Source organism: Rousettus aegyptiacus, unplaced genomic scaffold, assembly GCF_014176215.1.
Source record: "Rousettus aegyptiacus isolate mRouAeg1 unplaced genomic scaffold, mRouAeg1.p scaffold_m13_p_4, whole genome shotgun sequence".
NCBI lineage: Eukaryota > Metazoa > Chordata > Mammalia > Chiroptera > Pteropodidae > Rousettus > Rousettus aegyptiacus.
Genome location: NW_023416307.1, coordinates 36,328,521 through 36,344,689, shown reverse-complemented (window position 1 = coordinate 36,344,689; position 16,169 = coordinate 36,328,521). Strand labels below are relative to the sequence as shown.

Sequence of the window (16,169 nt, the reverse complement as noted above, 5' to 3'; positions counted from 1 at the left end):
AGGAAAAGATGAAAAGAAATCTCAATGTGGAAATGAAGATTTACAATGAAATTCTAACTACTGAAATCTGAAAACGAAACATTGAATAGTAAAGTTGACACTCAGAAATCTAATGAGTTGTATAAATAACTAATTTGTAGAGCTTTTAGAATGCAAAAGCACATGAAAAGTTTATAAATTTTTTAAGAGGCAAGATGACATTAATAATGGAGGAAAAAAAGGCAACTGAGAATCCTAGGTTCTCCCAGGAAAGAAATTCAAAAAATTGAGGTATAAGTAGAAAGAACAGTCCAAACTTGAAAATACATTTTATTTTTGTCATTTTAAGAAAATAACCTTATCTTTAGTTCATGGAAAATTTATTTTAAAAATTGCTTAAAAAAGATACATTCAAAAACAAAAGAATAAATAAATAATTTTTAAAAGCCTAGCATATATTAGTCACCCAATAAACATTTGTTGAAAATGAATAGGAAAAGGAAAAATATTTCAGAATTTTATCACAAAAAAAGAAAACTTTAAATTTCTCCTTAGAAAAACAAATGCAGAAGAAAACAAAATGATATGTATTCACATTTAAGGGGAAACAAATCTCTTGGGAAGGACTTTCATATGCAGTTAAGTTTCTTTTCATAGATAAAGACAATAGAGACACAATTTCAGTATAGACTAAGGAAATAGATGCTTTATTAACCCTTCTAAAAACAATTTTTACAGTGTATTCCAGCTTACCCAGTTATCAGGATAAAAATTCATGGTTAAGGGTATGTTTAAAAAGACAGTGATGAGCACTCAAGTATGTTAATCATAGAGCTAAATCTAATTAAAGTTTTAGTATAAAGTTTTAATATAAATTGATAAAATTAATATCAAAAGATTTCTTAAAATAAAAAATAGGTAATATAAGAGTGATGTTTTACCAATAATTATCCGAGTTCTAATTATATAAAATAGATACTAAAAAGTGAAGCTGGGGAATCATGGTGGAGAAATGAGAGTAAGAAGGAATCAAAGTAAAATAAATTCCTCATTTTAATTACGGAAACTTTTTAAATGTGCCATTTAATCCTTGAGCTTGATTATTATATGGATATACAATATTTGTAATTCTCAAAGGTGATTTTTATCAGAATTATAAAAAACAGAGCTTGCGACTGAAATCACAAAAGAAAGTAAAAGTGAACCAAATATCTATATATAAAAAGAAAACTATAAAAAGATATAAAGCATATAGCATTCGAAAAGATGAGCAAATTAAGACAAAAATATCAGATGTAATAATAATTGTGAGTAGGCTGAGCCACCCTCATAAAAGACAGAACTTTTCACAGTGGGTAAAAGCAAAATCAAACCATATGTGCCTCTTCCAAAATAATGACTAAGAATTAATGTGAGAAAAGAGAAGAAAGGAAAAGATATTTATCAACAAACAGACAAAAAGAAAATGGAGAGGGGATATTAATTCATAAAACATACTATTTGAGACAAAAAAAACGTTAAATTAGAAAATAGTATTGACAAATAAAATAATAAATACTTTAAGACAAAATAGCAGCAAATTTTATAATTTATAAACTCTAGAACATGTTGACAAAAAACAATTGTACAAAACATTAAGTTAAAAATAAAGTAAAATAAATTTGTTTAATTTACACACTACAAAAATGTATGATTCCTTATGACTTGGTTCCTAAAGCAAACCTCCTACTTCTGGATGATGCCTGGAAACATGCTATTATTATATATCACACCAGGCTTTGATATTCTAGTACCTAGAAACTTCCTCGGTACATATTAATTTGAGGCAAGGCTAATTTGCTTTTAATCACTTGATACTCATTCCAGCCCTGGCTGACCATTTATAGCTCTGTCACTTTCCTCAGAGAAAGGTCAGTGAGGCTTTTTCTTTCCTAGTGACCAGTGAACTTCCAGTATGTCTCAAGCCTGAGTCACCTGTGTTACGATCAAGATACAAGAGGATGGACTTACATACAGGCGTACCTCATTTTATTGTACTTCACTTTATTGTGGTTTGCAGATATTGCATTTTTACAAATTGAAAGTTTGTGACAACTCTGAGTAGGGCAACAGCATTTATTCACTTCCTGTCTCTGTGCCACAATTTGGTAATTCTTATAATATTTAAAAACTTTTAATTATTGTTATATTGTTATGGTGATCTGTGGTGAGTGATCTTTGATGTTAGTATTATAATCATTTTGAGGCACCATAAACTATGCACATATAAGACAACAAACTTAATCGATAAATGTGTTTTCTGACTGTACTACCAACCGGCTGTTCTCCTGTCTCTCCCTCTGTCCTCAGGTCTCCCTAGTCCCTGAGACACAAAGTTAAAATCAAGCCAGTTAATAACTTTACAATGGCTTCTAGGTGTTCAAATGAAAGGAAAAGCACACTTCTCTCACCTTAAATCAAAAGCTAGAAATGATTAAGTTTAGTGATGAAGACACGTCAAAAGCTGACGTAAGTCAAAGCTAGGCCTCTTACCCCAATCAGCCAAGTTATGAATGCAAAGAAAAGTTCTTAAAGCAAATTAAAAGTGCTACTGCTTCCAGTCAACACAAACGATAAAAAGGTAAGTCTTATTGCTGATATGGAGAAAGTTTTAGTTTGTCTGGATAGAAGATCAAACAAAGGCTCAATCCAGAGCAAAGCCGTAATTTTCTTCAAGTCTATGAAGTCTGAGAGAGGTGACAAAGCTGCAGAAGAAAAACGGGTGAAGCGAGCAGAGGTTGGTTCATGAGGTTTAAGGAAAGGAATCATTTTTATAATATAAGAGCTCAAGGCAAAACGGCATGCTAATGTAGAAACTATAGCAAGTTATTCAGAAGATCTAGCTAAGACAATTAATGAAGGTGACTACGTTATAAATAACAGATTTTCAATGTAAAAAAAAAACAGCTTTACCTTAGAAGATGTTATTTAGGACTTTCACAGCTAGAAAGGAGAAGTTTTAGCCAATCTATTACGTAGATTCTTCTGGTAGTGTTCTTAGGTTGATAAGGTTCTAGAATTGTCTTCAGTGACTAACTCTATCCTTTCTGGTAGAGAGGGGAGGGAGGTGCACCTTTACAAATTTATGTCTTGCTTTTAGGCAAATAGGGGGAGGGCAGAGAGCTTTTCTTGTGTCTGCTTCCTCTTAATTACTTTTAGATCAAAATAATCTTTATGCCAAAGTGAGATGACATAATCTGCTACCTTTCACTTTCATGCTGCCTCTAAAATATACTGCAGGTACACTGGTTGCCTCTTTAGTTCCTCCTTGGCTTGCATCCCTGGGAATTGACATTTGGAGGGAATTCAGTGATTTTGCTGCAGACTATTGCTCTAGCAGTAATAGGTCACAGGCTCTTAGCCTTGTGACAGCTGAAGTCATTGACAGGCACAATACCATGAAATAATTTCTTCAGTCTCTTAGAAAAAAGGGTCTGAACTTTGGGGAACACAAGGGATCCCACAAAGATTCGGCCCAGCTTAGGATCAGTCTTTTGGTCTCTGGAGCAGCAAAACAAAGTCATGACCTGCCTCCGCTTCAGCTGAGAGGACTAGCTCTGCCTGATCTGTTTACTGGCGTGACAGCAATATCAACTTCAGCTTTCATTTCCATCTTGACCTCTGCTCTCAGTGTGTCAGCAGGAGCCTGGTAGTGTGAAGACTGATATTTGATACATAGTTAGATTCTGAGTAATTCTTAACTTTTTCAAATTACAAGCATTAATCAAAATTTTAAATCATTATATGTATTAGTGACTGAGTCACCCGGTGAGTCAGCAGTATTTAAGAATGTAGAAATGAAAGATTTCTTGATCTGAATTCCAATTAAGATCAGTCGATTCTCTTAAGCACTGACTTATTTGTAGCTATTATCAAAAATGGAAAGTGTTTAATTAGGAGTTTGAAGTTCTAGAAAGGAGAGAAAGTCTTGAAAGAAATGAGCTCCAGCCAGATTTTAAACCCAAACCAATGAACTTACTGTGTAACCCTCTTGGGAAAATAATTACTTGGCTTTAGTAGTTTTTTTTTTTCACATTGTTTTTACCTGAATATTTCTTAAGTAGGAAAGGTTTTTGAATTTTTTTAAAAGTTTTCTATTTCTAGAGTTCTTTAAAATAATAAAGTGTTTCAGCTTTTATTTAAAGGGCCTGGGAACTTTTGCAAGAGATAAAATGTCATTATATTCTTTGTTTTTATCACTAAGTAAAACACATTGCCTAATTAATAAGCTTTTTAGATCAAGGGTTATGAAAGTAGCTTAATTGAGCTAATAAAATATAGTATAATATGTTTGTTTTCAAACTACAGTATAAATTATCTGGAAAAAAAAGAAACACTGGTTATTGAATGTGATTTCTTTCTCTCAGATATTCAAAGTAAATATATACATATTTGTCATAAGAACATAGTCTAGTGAGAGAAGATGGACAGATGGAAATAATTCTGCTGTTCTATTAAAGGCAGCTTCCACTGAAATGGAGGAGTGATTATTTCAGAATTCTCACGACACATATACGGAGTTGACAAGTATATGGCATCAAAATAATTGTGTTAATGTTCTCTTCCCTTTATTCGCCTTTACTGGACCTAGATCTAGGTGAGAGAAGCTCTGCTCTGAGCCTCACACTTTGGGAAGCCCTGCAACTGCAATGTACAACAGAAATGTCCTAACCTATGACACTAAAGATCCACTCCCGCTGCTGGCATCGCTCAGGTCCCAGGAAAGTGCTTCTCTCTTCTCTTCCCTATGACCTCAAAATGGGGCCTGAATTCCATGAATAATTTCTGTGCTGCATCAAGAGACAGGAGATAGACACTGCTTTAGATTACCAAGAAAAGTTTAGTGGTGATAGCACTTAGATTAAAAGAAAGACAAATTCATCCTTCCTTTTAGATGATGTGAATACAATAGATTCTTGAATAATAAAGGATCAGTTTTCAAGTAATGCCATTTTTCAGCTTCTCTTTGTGTTCCAAATCATATTTCTGAAATTTATGACAAATCACCATGGTATCTGCACTAGGTGCACATAGTGGCTGTAAAACATTTTGCAATATTAGGTGACTAATGTTATTCTAAATTTGCATATAAATGCATATATGAATTGAGATTCTGATCCATTGACAACTAGAGTGGCAAATAGTTTTATTTTTATAAAGTATTTTAAAAGATTAAATTTTGTAATGTATTCAATTTTAAAATGTAGGTGTTAAATTATTTTGGCTTAAGTTTCTAATACACATTAAATATAATTTATATCAACTTTAATTTTAACTAAAATTTTAAATTCTTTATTGAAAAGAACTGTTTAAAAACAAGAATTTTTTCAATTTTTTTAATCTCTTGCATAATGTTAATTTACATTTTGAAGAGAATATTCACATTATGTACAGTTTGAACAAAATTATACTACTCCTTTCCAATCCTTCAGATCAATGTGAATTAATACATCAAATCATGGTCAAAACAGAGAATATTTTGGGGCTGAGAAAAGAAAAGTCTGTAGAGAAAATATTGAAAACTCCAAAAGAAATAGTTAAACTTTTTAAAAAATGAAAATAATCAAAATTAAAAGACTTCTGGTAATCAAAATGGCATAACATATTTGAGCAGAACACTATGAAATCTATATTTTTTATTAAAAATTATGGATCAAAGCAATGACAATGAGTAAGGGAATTGTTCTCATCAAATACAAAATTTTAATGGATCAAGTGATTTCTTTAATAAATGAGGATTATAATTGCTGATCGAAATATTGGGAATAAAAAAAGTATTAGCTATATCAAATTCCCAACTTAGAATTAACAAATGCAACTCTAACCTGCCCACTAAAGCAAATTACTTTTATGAATTCAACAAATTAGACATAAAAACAAAATTTGGGATCTTACTATGTTTATTAAAAAATTATCCTAGAAAATTATCATCACATCCTTCTGACAATAAAATATTTTCTTAAAAAATACAATTTGATTCAAATCATTCATTATAATTTTTCATTGAATGAGCATTTCAGAAAATTTTATTCGACACTACAATTATTTCAAATGGAAAAAAAAAGGACAATAAAAATTACCCTTTCTATTCTCAGTTCAAAGACAAAGTATTTTGCTATTGCTCTTATGTTTCACAACCAATCTTCCTACATGAGTTTTGACCAGTGTAACATTTGGACTGAAAACATTTACGTTGTTGATAACAAAACATAAAACATCATTTGCACCCACAAAAGTAAATGTGCAATTATCTGAAACTATCTGATTAGCAAAAATGGATAATTTTAAATAAAGACTAATAAATGTGAATATTGAACACAGGGCTGTTGTTTTGTGGCACATTTATTTTGTGGTCTCCTTAACACAATATTACATAAAATAGTGTAACGTTTCTAGATTTTATAGAAGTCATTTTAAAGGGTGATACTAGAATGATCAAACATGCAAAACATCTTTAAAAATAATGTGCTAAATGTCACTATTTAGGATCAGCTACTTAGCAAATGCTCTTAATTAATAATTGCCAATGCCTATTGATGGAATTGGCTCCTTTTTTTATTCTTCATTAGGACTGGTTGTGTGAATTATAAAAATTATTACGGAGAACTTTAAGATGTATCATGCAGTAAAAAAATAAGTCATTATTCATTGTTTAATTATATGATTACACTATTTATACTAACTGTAAAATATATTTTATAGAAGTAGAAATCAGCATATAAAAGACTTTATAGTATATTTATCACACCTGGGGAAAAAGGCAGATTCAATTTTCTATTTAAAAAGATATCTTCTCAATTTACAAGAAATCTATAAAAGTAACCTTTAAACATATGAATAAATGTTCAACTCATAAGAAATACAAATTAAAACTACGCTAAGATGCCATCTCTCACCTATCAAATTGGTAAAAATTAAAAAGGTTAACAGTACTCTTTTTCAAGGTTATGGAGACATATATACTTTCACACATTGCTGGTGGGAAAGAAAATTGGTACAACCATTACGACTGAAATTTAGCAATATCTAAGGAAATTACACATTTGTTTACATTTTGACCCAATAATCTCACTTCTAGAAATTTTTCCTGAATATACATCTCCAATAATATAAAAATACGTATACACAAGATTGTTCAGTGTTACTGAAAAATATTGGGAACAGCACAAATGTCGAATAAACTATGGGCATTCTTTCTTTTACAAAAAAGAATCAGGAAGATATTTACTAATGTGGAGTCATTTTCAGGGTATTCATAAGCACAGCTTTGTGTCTGGCAGCTAATTAATAGGTGTATGGCAGGTTAAAACTTTTTTAAAATGTATAATTCATTGATTTTTTTTCTTATTCTAAGAATAGAAAAAATTCTTTTTTAAAATACATTTTATCTTTATAATTATATTTTATTTTTCTTTTAAAAATCCCCTAATTTGTATAAACTTCTGGCTACAGAAAACCTGGATTTTCTTCAGACTCGTGAACTATAGTGTGTAAATAAAATATATATTGTCTTCTAATTGATTTTTCTAATAGGTTTTCCACCAAAACTACTCTAAAGCAGCATTTCTCAAACCTAACTGAGCATCACAATCAACTGTGGACCTTTAAGAAAAGAAAGATTTCTGGGCAATATATAAGTCTAGGTGCTGCTCAGAAATCTGCATTTTCCCAAAGCTCTGTCACTGATTCTGTACATCACCCAAGTTTAGAACCTCTGCTGGGAGCATGTTTGCAAAACGGGGAAAGAACTGGAATGGTTTTGCTCTGTATTTTCAGTTTAGAAGTTTGTGGCAATTATCAATAATTTCTTGATCAAAGCTTAACTATTTGGCCAAGAGTTTTTCATTCCTGAAATTGGATGATTTTAAGAAAAGAAACAAATGGTAGTGAAGAAATTTACTTGCCTGGCACAGCAGTTTGTGCATCGTTGCCTGCACTTGAAGCCATGGCACAGGATCGATTCCTGACTCTGATACATCCGTGGCCTGTTGAGTCAGCAAGGCTCTTAATGTCGCATCTGGTTTCTCTTCTGTAAAATGTGTATAGTTCTGTCTTTTTCACATAACAATGAGGATTAATGAAGAGGTACAATATAAAATGTTATTATAAACTGGTATTATAGTTCTGAACAGTTTTTATTATATATTTAAAGCCTAATTGTATCTCCATTTATTATAATTTTTTAAAGTTTAATTCTACATTTAGACTATATCATTTTTTACATTACCTTCTTCCTATCATCTATCGATTTTTCTAACATCTATCTATCTATCTATCTATCTATCTATCTATCTATCTATCATCTATCTATCTATCTATATCTGTCATCTATCTATCATCTATTTATGCCATCATCTTCCCTTTGAATTAAAACGAAGATAAACTTTGGTAACTTCGGAATACCATGTTTGCCCTTATTAATGCCCGTGTTGGCATCAGGCAACTCACAGGTTTTTTGGTGGAGTCTTTTATGGAACATGTAAGGCAATATAAAAATAGCTCTCCTGTGTATGAACAGGAGTTCCACACTTCTTTAAAAAGCAGATGAATAATTATATTCCATATGATCTAATATAAACATTTGCATCTGTTAAACATATATCTCTCATAAATTCTGGCAGAATCAAATACAATTTAGTTATATTATTATGTAATTGCCTTATTTTCTGATGCATATTGTGTGTTGTTATTTCAGGAAAACATACCAAGTAAAATCATATTTATCTTAAATAAATACATCCTGTATATTTTTCAATAAAGTGATAGAAGTCACTACAATAATTTAAAAACCACATATGCTTGAGAAAAATGCCAAAGGGAAGGAAATTAATTTTGATTTCAGTAGTATGTTTCCTAAGCTGGAACAGAATCTTGAATTGCTGGTGGCACTCACACCTCTTCACTACTGCTGTTAGCAACTCTTTATCTACTTCTGGAGTTTATAAAAGCACAAGATATCAGAGAGATGCCAAATTCATATATAACTCCCAATACAGTGTTATGAAACTGATTCATTGATAAGCAATTTTCAGACCTCCATGATGAAATGTGGAGTCCAAATCAGTTCACAGAAGGTGGCTGTCAATCATCTATATTTGTCTTCACATTCTCTTATTTTAAACATCTTCAAAGTAAAATCATGATGGCTATAATTCTATAGCACATTTCAAGCTGAGGCCATTATGTTAATTTATTTATCATCTAATCATCTATATTCTGGTTCTTTGAACAGGTGGTTTTCATACTTTTTGATTGAAAGCACCTATAAGAAATATATTTTATATCCTAACATAGTATACAAACCAACCTCACAAGAAACACACACATATACAAAAACAAAAATTTTTAAATAATACATTCCTTATTATAATAATTTTTATTTTTTCCTCATTCTATGCTATGTTTATAAAATACTGGTCACTCGATTAAATTTATTTAACATTTTGCCGATGTGCTGCTGGAAAAATTGCCTTATCAGTAATTTTCAAAATCATTTGGAGCGTTCAGTTTGGCAGCAATATACTAAAATGGGAACAAGCAGAGAAGATTAGCAAGGCACCTGCATAAGAATGACACACAAGCTTATGAAGTATTCCATATTTAAAAAATAAAAATATCCATTGATGGATGACTGGATAAACAAAATGTGGTATATACAAACAATGGAATATTATTTACCTTTTAATAGGAAGGAAATTTTGATACATGCTACATGAATGAATCTTGAAAATATAATGCTAAGTGGACTAAGCCACTCTCAGAAAGGCAAATATTGTATAATTCCACTTGTATAAGATAACTAGAGTAGTCAAATTCATAGAGATGGAAAATAAAATAGTGATTGCCCAAAGCTGGAGAATGGAGAAATGGAGAGTTATTATTTAATGTGTATAGAGTTTCAGCTTGCAAAATAAAAATAATTCTGGATATATATAATGGTAAAGTTTGCACAAAAATTGAATAGATTTAATGCTACCAAAATTTACACTTAAAAATGATTAAGATGGTAAATTTTATTTTATGTGTATTTTACCACAGTTACAAAAAAAATTTTTATTACTTGAGGAAACAAAGATTGCATTGGCACACATCAGATTTACTGAATTAGGGATAGGGACCCTGAATCTGGGAATTTTTAAGAGCTACACAGGTGACTCTGATATAAAGTAGTTTGGGAACCACTGCTTTAGAATATAATTATGACTCTCTCTTCCAGCACCCCAAATTTTTCCCCATTTCTCTGAGAGAAACAAAGAGTATGGGATAAGATCTTTGAGGAGCCTAACTTTGATCTTGATCAGAGTTTTAAAAAAAAATAATTATGAATTTTTCAAGCAAGACACTAGTTTTAGAGTTCATCATTACAGGTGTGGATATTAAATAAAGAGAAATAAATCTTTCTAGAAGAGACAAAAAAATAATGTTAAAACACACAAAGCCAAATGCTCATTGTCCTATTTGTAGTCATATTCAAGGTCTTCTCTCAATTGAAAAAAATCTACTGTCCTAGTCTGTTTAGGCTGGCTGCTGTAACAAAGTACCAGCGATTGGGGCGCTTATAAACCACAAATCTCTATGTGTTCTACCAAGCTACTTGAAAACAAACAAACAAACATTTACTTCTTACAGTTCTGGAGACCAGGAAATCCAAGATCGTGGTGTTGACAGATTCAATGTCTGGTGAGAAGCTACTTGTGAGACCAAATCTTTTCTCTGTAACCTCACATGAGGAAGGGGTGAGGGAACTCTCCAGAGTCTCTTTTAATAAGGACACTAATTCCATTCAACGGGGCTGTGCGCTCGTGACTTAATCATCTTCCAAAAGCTGCACATTGGAATACTATCGCTGGTCTTTAGGATGTGAATTTTGAGGGAACACAAACATTTGGACCATAGCAGCTATCATTTTTTGCCTTTTTATATACTATGCCCTTTACATACATCAATATATCTAAATCATATTTCCCAATTAGGAATTACATTTTTTTATTTTAAGGATGAGGAAATAGGGGCTTAGAGATGTGAATACCTTGCTTAATGTTATAAAGTTTGTACTTGGTGGAAACAACACCTTCCTGGCTCCAAACCTTTAGTCTTTTCATAGCTACCCTGCTTCTCCTCATGGTTACATTCCATTTTCCTACACACAGCACAGTGGAGTAGACCTCATTGTCATTTTAAAAATAAGAAAAGAACCTTAGGGAGATGACTTTATGAAGGTCAAATGGGAAGCTTTCCACATTTTTTTATTTATTTCCATTCATAGAATAAAGCCATTTTACTTCTGAGAAATATATCAAAGAAACCAAATAAAATTAAATGTCATAAAAATAACAAAAGAATGAGTAAAATCTTGATTAATAAGAAAGTTCCAAGCAGCTATGGTTAATTGAAGGTTAACTAGAAGCTCCTTTTTGTTTTAACCTTTAATGTTAAATATCTTTTCAAAATAGATTGAGCCACATCCTAGTTTATGTAAATTTCGTGCAATGAACACAATGAAATCTTCCTTTGAGGTTTTTGTTTGTTTTGTTTTTTGCAACTTCTGTATATCCTTGCAGATGTAGCTTGCACAGAAAATCAATTTGAATTTTTTTGATGGATGACATGAAAGAAATTAAAAAGTGGCTCTTCTGGCCAATTCTCTAATAGAATCTTGCATGGTCTCTTTCCTTAAAATAAAACACCGAAAACTGTTCCAGGTCTGGTTTGTTTGTTTGTTTGTTTGCTTGTTTGTTTGATTCGAGTGGGTCGGACTATAGAAGACAATTATATACTTGAACAGTACTCTTTGCCCTTCTTCCTCCAAATGGAATATTAGGCTAGACAACTATTAACATTTTTCTGCTTACTTAGGGGTATATACATATATAGGAAAGGTGCATTTATAACACTGTAGATTGTTCAGAGATTTAAAAAATCTCTAAACTTCTTCATTTATTAGGAAGAAAAATTAAAGGTACAGATTTCTCACAGGAAATCAGTGAAATATCCACTCCAAACATTTGACCTCAATCTCCCTTTGCCCAGCCGACACCCATCAAAGTTCTCTTTATGCATCACCTATCACCGTCACTATTTCATTTACAGACATTTGTTGAAACAGAGGAAGAATAATTTGACGTGGGAGTGAGTTAAATCATAATCATACACACATACCAGAAGCGGCTACTATACATGCTTTGAGTATCTTTATTGGCTAGTCAAAACTATAGGCATTAGTAATTAAATAGTATTAGAAATAAATTTTATTGCTGAAACTAGTGATTTTAAAAATAGAGAATAAACTACTTTAGGAACATTTACTCTATCACAGACTATAGTTTAAGAATCTAACCAGACATTTACCTTTAAGAATGGCACCATACGTACATTTGATTCCTATGGAGGCTTCTATCTAAACATTTAATTTTAATTGGGGTTATTGGCTACCCAACTCTAAGTAGTTAGTTAGCTGAATCCTATTGCTATAATATTTCATTTATCTCGAGTGAAACTTCATTCTAGGTACAGGATGAAACAAACAAACAAACAAATGAACGAACAAACAAATAATGCTAAAACTGGGTAGAGCTTGTAGAACTATTTTGTGTATGTTTGCTAATAAATTACTGTTTTTGCCGAAGAATTTCATTTTTAATTACTTAGAAAATGTGTTTGTTTGTTTGTTTTTTTCTCAGAAAGATGATAATAAAGCAGTATCTAACCTCCTTCTGAACAGGCATAGCTAGTAGCTACCGGAGAGAAGCTGAGAAGCTACCGCAGTCAATACGGACAGCGACCTGAAGTTCTGATGCATACAACCATCTTAGAGAAAAGAGTAGAACTCCCCTCTTTCCCTCCTCTACATAGCCCTCTCAAGCTTCCTGCTGCAATTCAAGATTTTTGCTTGTAGTGTGAACTTAAATTTTACTGAAATCTCTCATTACAGATAAAAAGAAAATTGTGGGGGAGATGCCAAATAATCTAGATGGGAGATTCACAACCAAGCACCTAATTCAAACAGTTTGGCCCACATAGGATTCTCATGTCTAACATATTACCTGGGAAAGCCAAGCGTCATCGGTGTCTAGTTGCAAAGAGTTAACAATGTCTATGTAAAACCCAAAATTATATTTTCTAGCAGAAAGTCTGGCTCCATGATTGTGAGTGTTATTTATGTTATTAAGAGAGCTAAGTGTCATTTATATTTATCACCACATTTGGAGAGCTGGATATTAGGTACCTTATTCTTCAAAGCTGTTATATTTTGTGGTTGGAGACGCATTCTATCTACCAAACCACCCCTGTCTCTAACACTTTCCAAGGTGATAACAGGGAATTTGAGAGTTGTCTAATCTGAAGAAATTTTATTTACCAAATTCTTCAACCTCATCTAAGTGAGTCAGAGTCAGGATCTATCGTTCCTGCTTTTTTCCCCCATCTGTTATCTTTTAATGCTTTCCTAATTTATCACTTAATTGATACTCCAGCTATCTACCATACTGTTTAGAAGAGAAAGAAAACATTGTTTCAAAATTTTTAATAAAATAATTTAAGTAATTACAAACTCAGTGCCTTTCCGAGCCCATAGCCTATGCAAGGACATAGTGGCCTCCTCTGTACTTACTAGATATCTGAGCAGCTGTTCCATAGCTTCTGCAAGACATTAAAACAGAAAGGAAGTACAAGCTTGAGGAGGGAGCTAGGGAAATAGTAAAAATATGGTTTCAAAAGTTTGTTATGCACCTCCCGTTGTACTGGCATTAGCTGAAAGCTTACTTTTTCTTGAAGATGTTAAAAGATGCAAAGCAGCTCTCCTTCCCTAACCTTGAAAAAAGCCACATAGTCTACAAAATGATAATTTTTCTTAAGCTCATCAAAGAGCTGAGGTCACAAGGCACATAAAGTAAACTTCTAAGCAAGGACACGCCTCAGGATATAGAAACTTATTTGCCTTTGGCAGAGCATGAAACATACAACAAACAATTGGGTAAAAATAAATAAATCAGCTAAAGTTGAACAAATTCTTCAGTTTCAAGTATAGCTCACTGTTTCAGTTTAGAATATCTGGTAGAGCCGACCCAAAGGGAGTTTGTACTCATATCCTGTATTCCACAGGCCTCCATCAGGAGTGTACAAAAAAAATTTTTGGCAGCACAAGTGACAAGGCAGAGCATCGCCTCAGCGGCATAGGCATAAAGGAGGTCATTGGAAGCTGCTGATGACCAGGCAAAGAGCTGCATTATTTCCCTGAATTATTGTCTCCTGCAAAACGAAAGCCTTAATCTACCAGGAAAGGGAAATAAACTCTCTTACTCTCACAGTATGGGTGAAGATACATTGTTTCTAGTATAGGAGTAGAAAGTAAAATCTGTCTGCCTCAGGTAAAGGGTTAGGAAAACCACTCATTCTGAGGACACAGCCAGAGATCCATTTTTGCTGAGCTGGAGGTAGTAGCAAAACTCCTACTAAAACCTAACATCCTACACTCTTGACAAAAAAAAAAAGATCTGCTATTACTGGAGGGAAGGCAGAAAACCTCTGCCTAAAAGCACCTAGAGGTTGGCTGCCACAGGAAAGAGGAGCAGGAATGGAGAGAAAGCCCAGGCACAAAAATCCTGCCTAAAACTCACCAGGGGAAAAAAAAAAACAAAAAAAAACTATGCTTGTGACAAATCTATCCCTGAATAAGAAGTACAAGAAATGTACCACTCTCAAATAGCTATGATTAATATGTTAAAGTACCTAGTGGAAAAGGTGAAAATTATAGCAGAGAGAAAGAAACTATTTTTCAAAAGCTAAGTGTGGGCTAGTTAAAAATATATATATATATATTAAAGATGAAGATGTCTTTCACTGAGCTTATCGGTAGACCAGATACTACTGAAAAAATAACCAGTGAATTAAAAGATAGGTAAATAAAAATTATCCCAAATGAAACATAAATAGAAAAGAAATGGAAGGAAGGAAGGAAGGAAGGAAGGAAGGAAGGAAGGAAGGAAGGAAGGAAGGAAGGAAGGGAAGGAGGGAGGGAGGGAGGAAGGAAGGAAGAAAGGAGAGAAAGGAAAGATGATAGCTAATTGCTTAAAACAAAAATTGAACAATATATTGTGGGACTTTAGCATCTATAGAAGCAAAATAATAACACACGGAATGGAAGAAGTAAATAGAATTATACTGTGTAAGTTTCTTGTATTTACTTGCAGTGGTGTAATACTGTTAAAATGTAGAGTATGATAACATAAAAATAGGTTATAAACCCTAGAGCATCACAAAAAAATATGTAATTTATGTCTTCTTATAAGTAAAGGTAAAATAGAATAAAAATACTCAAGCCAAAAGGGAAAATAAAAAGCAGATGAGACTGCAGAGAAAAATTATCAAAATGATAAATTTAAATCCAACCAAACTAATAATTACATTAAATAAAATTTCTGAAAACCACATTAAAAAGCAGATATTATCAGGTTGAATAAAAAAGGAATTCCCAACTCAATGTTATCTTTAATAAATTCTCTTTAATGTAAATACATATATGTTAAAAGAAAAGAAATGGAAATTATTTAGTAAAAATATAATAAAAGTAATGCTGGAATGGCTATATTATTGCCAGAAAAAGTAGTATTCAGAACTAGAAATACTGCAAGAGATAAAGAGGGATATTACATTAATAATTTATTAATAATTCATCAAGAAGATAGGACAATCATATGTAGATATATGCAAAAACAAAGCATATAAATTCTTAAAACTAAACCAACATAATTGAAGAGAAATAGGCAAATCCACAGATATAGTTGAAGTCTTCAATACTTCTCTCAGGAATAAATAGAATAAGTAGATAGAAAACCAGTAAGGATATAAAAGATCTAAATAACCCTAGGATTCAAATTTGATCTAAGTGATAGACTATTTCTACACGGTATTAGAATTCACAATCTTTTCAAGTGTTCATGTAATATTCAGTAAGACAGATCATCTTTTGTGTAATAAAACAAACTCCAACAAATTCAAAATAATTGAAACAATACACAGTACATTCTCTGACCAAAACAGCTTTAACCAACAATCGATAACAAAAAGATATATGAAAATTGTTCAAATATTTGGGAATTAAACATATCATATAGATCAATGAGAAAGCCACACACACAAAAATAATAAATATT

At 32.1% G+C, this 16,169-nt stretch overlaps 1 long non-coding RNA gene and 1 other non-coding gene across 2 annotated transcripts in view; one reads left to right on the top strand and one right to left on the bottom strand.

The window, feature by feature from the left end:
- Window positions 1–3,113, bottom strand: part of LOC107517538 — a 77,187-nt gene extending 74,074 nt beyond the window's left edge. Inside the window, exon 1 of the long non-coding RNA XR_001598543.2 lies at window positions 2,932–3,113. This is a non-coding gene — a long non-coding RNA (uncharacterized LOC107517538). The remainder of the gene's footprint in view (window positions 1–2,931) is intronic.
- A 6,407-nt stretch (window positions 3,114–9,520) lies between these two features.
- On the top strand, window positions 9,521–9,622 carry LOC118602319. The gene has a single exon (XR_004950667.1). It is a non-coding gene; the product is annotated as a U6 spliceosomal RNA (small nuclear RNA).
- Window positions 9,623–16,169: the final 6,547 nt, after the last annotated feature.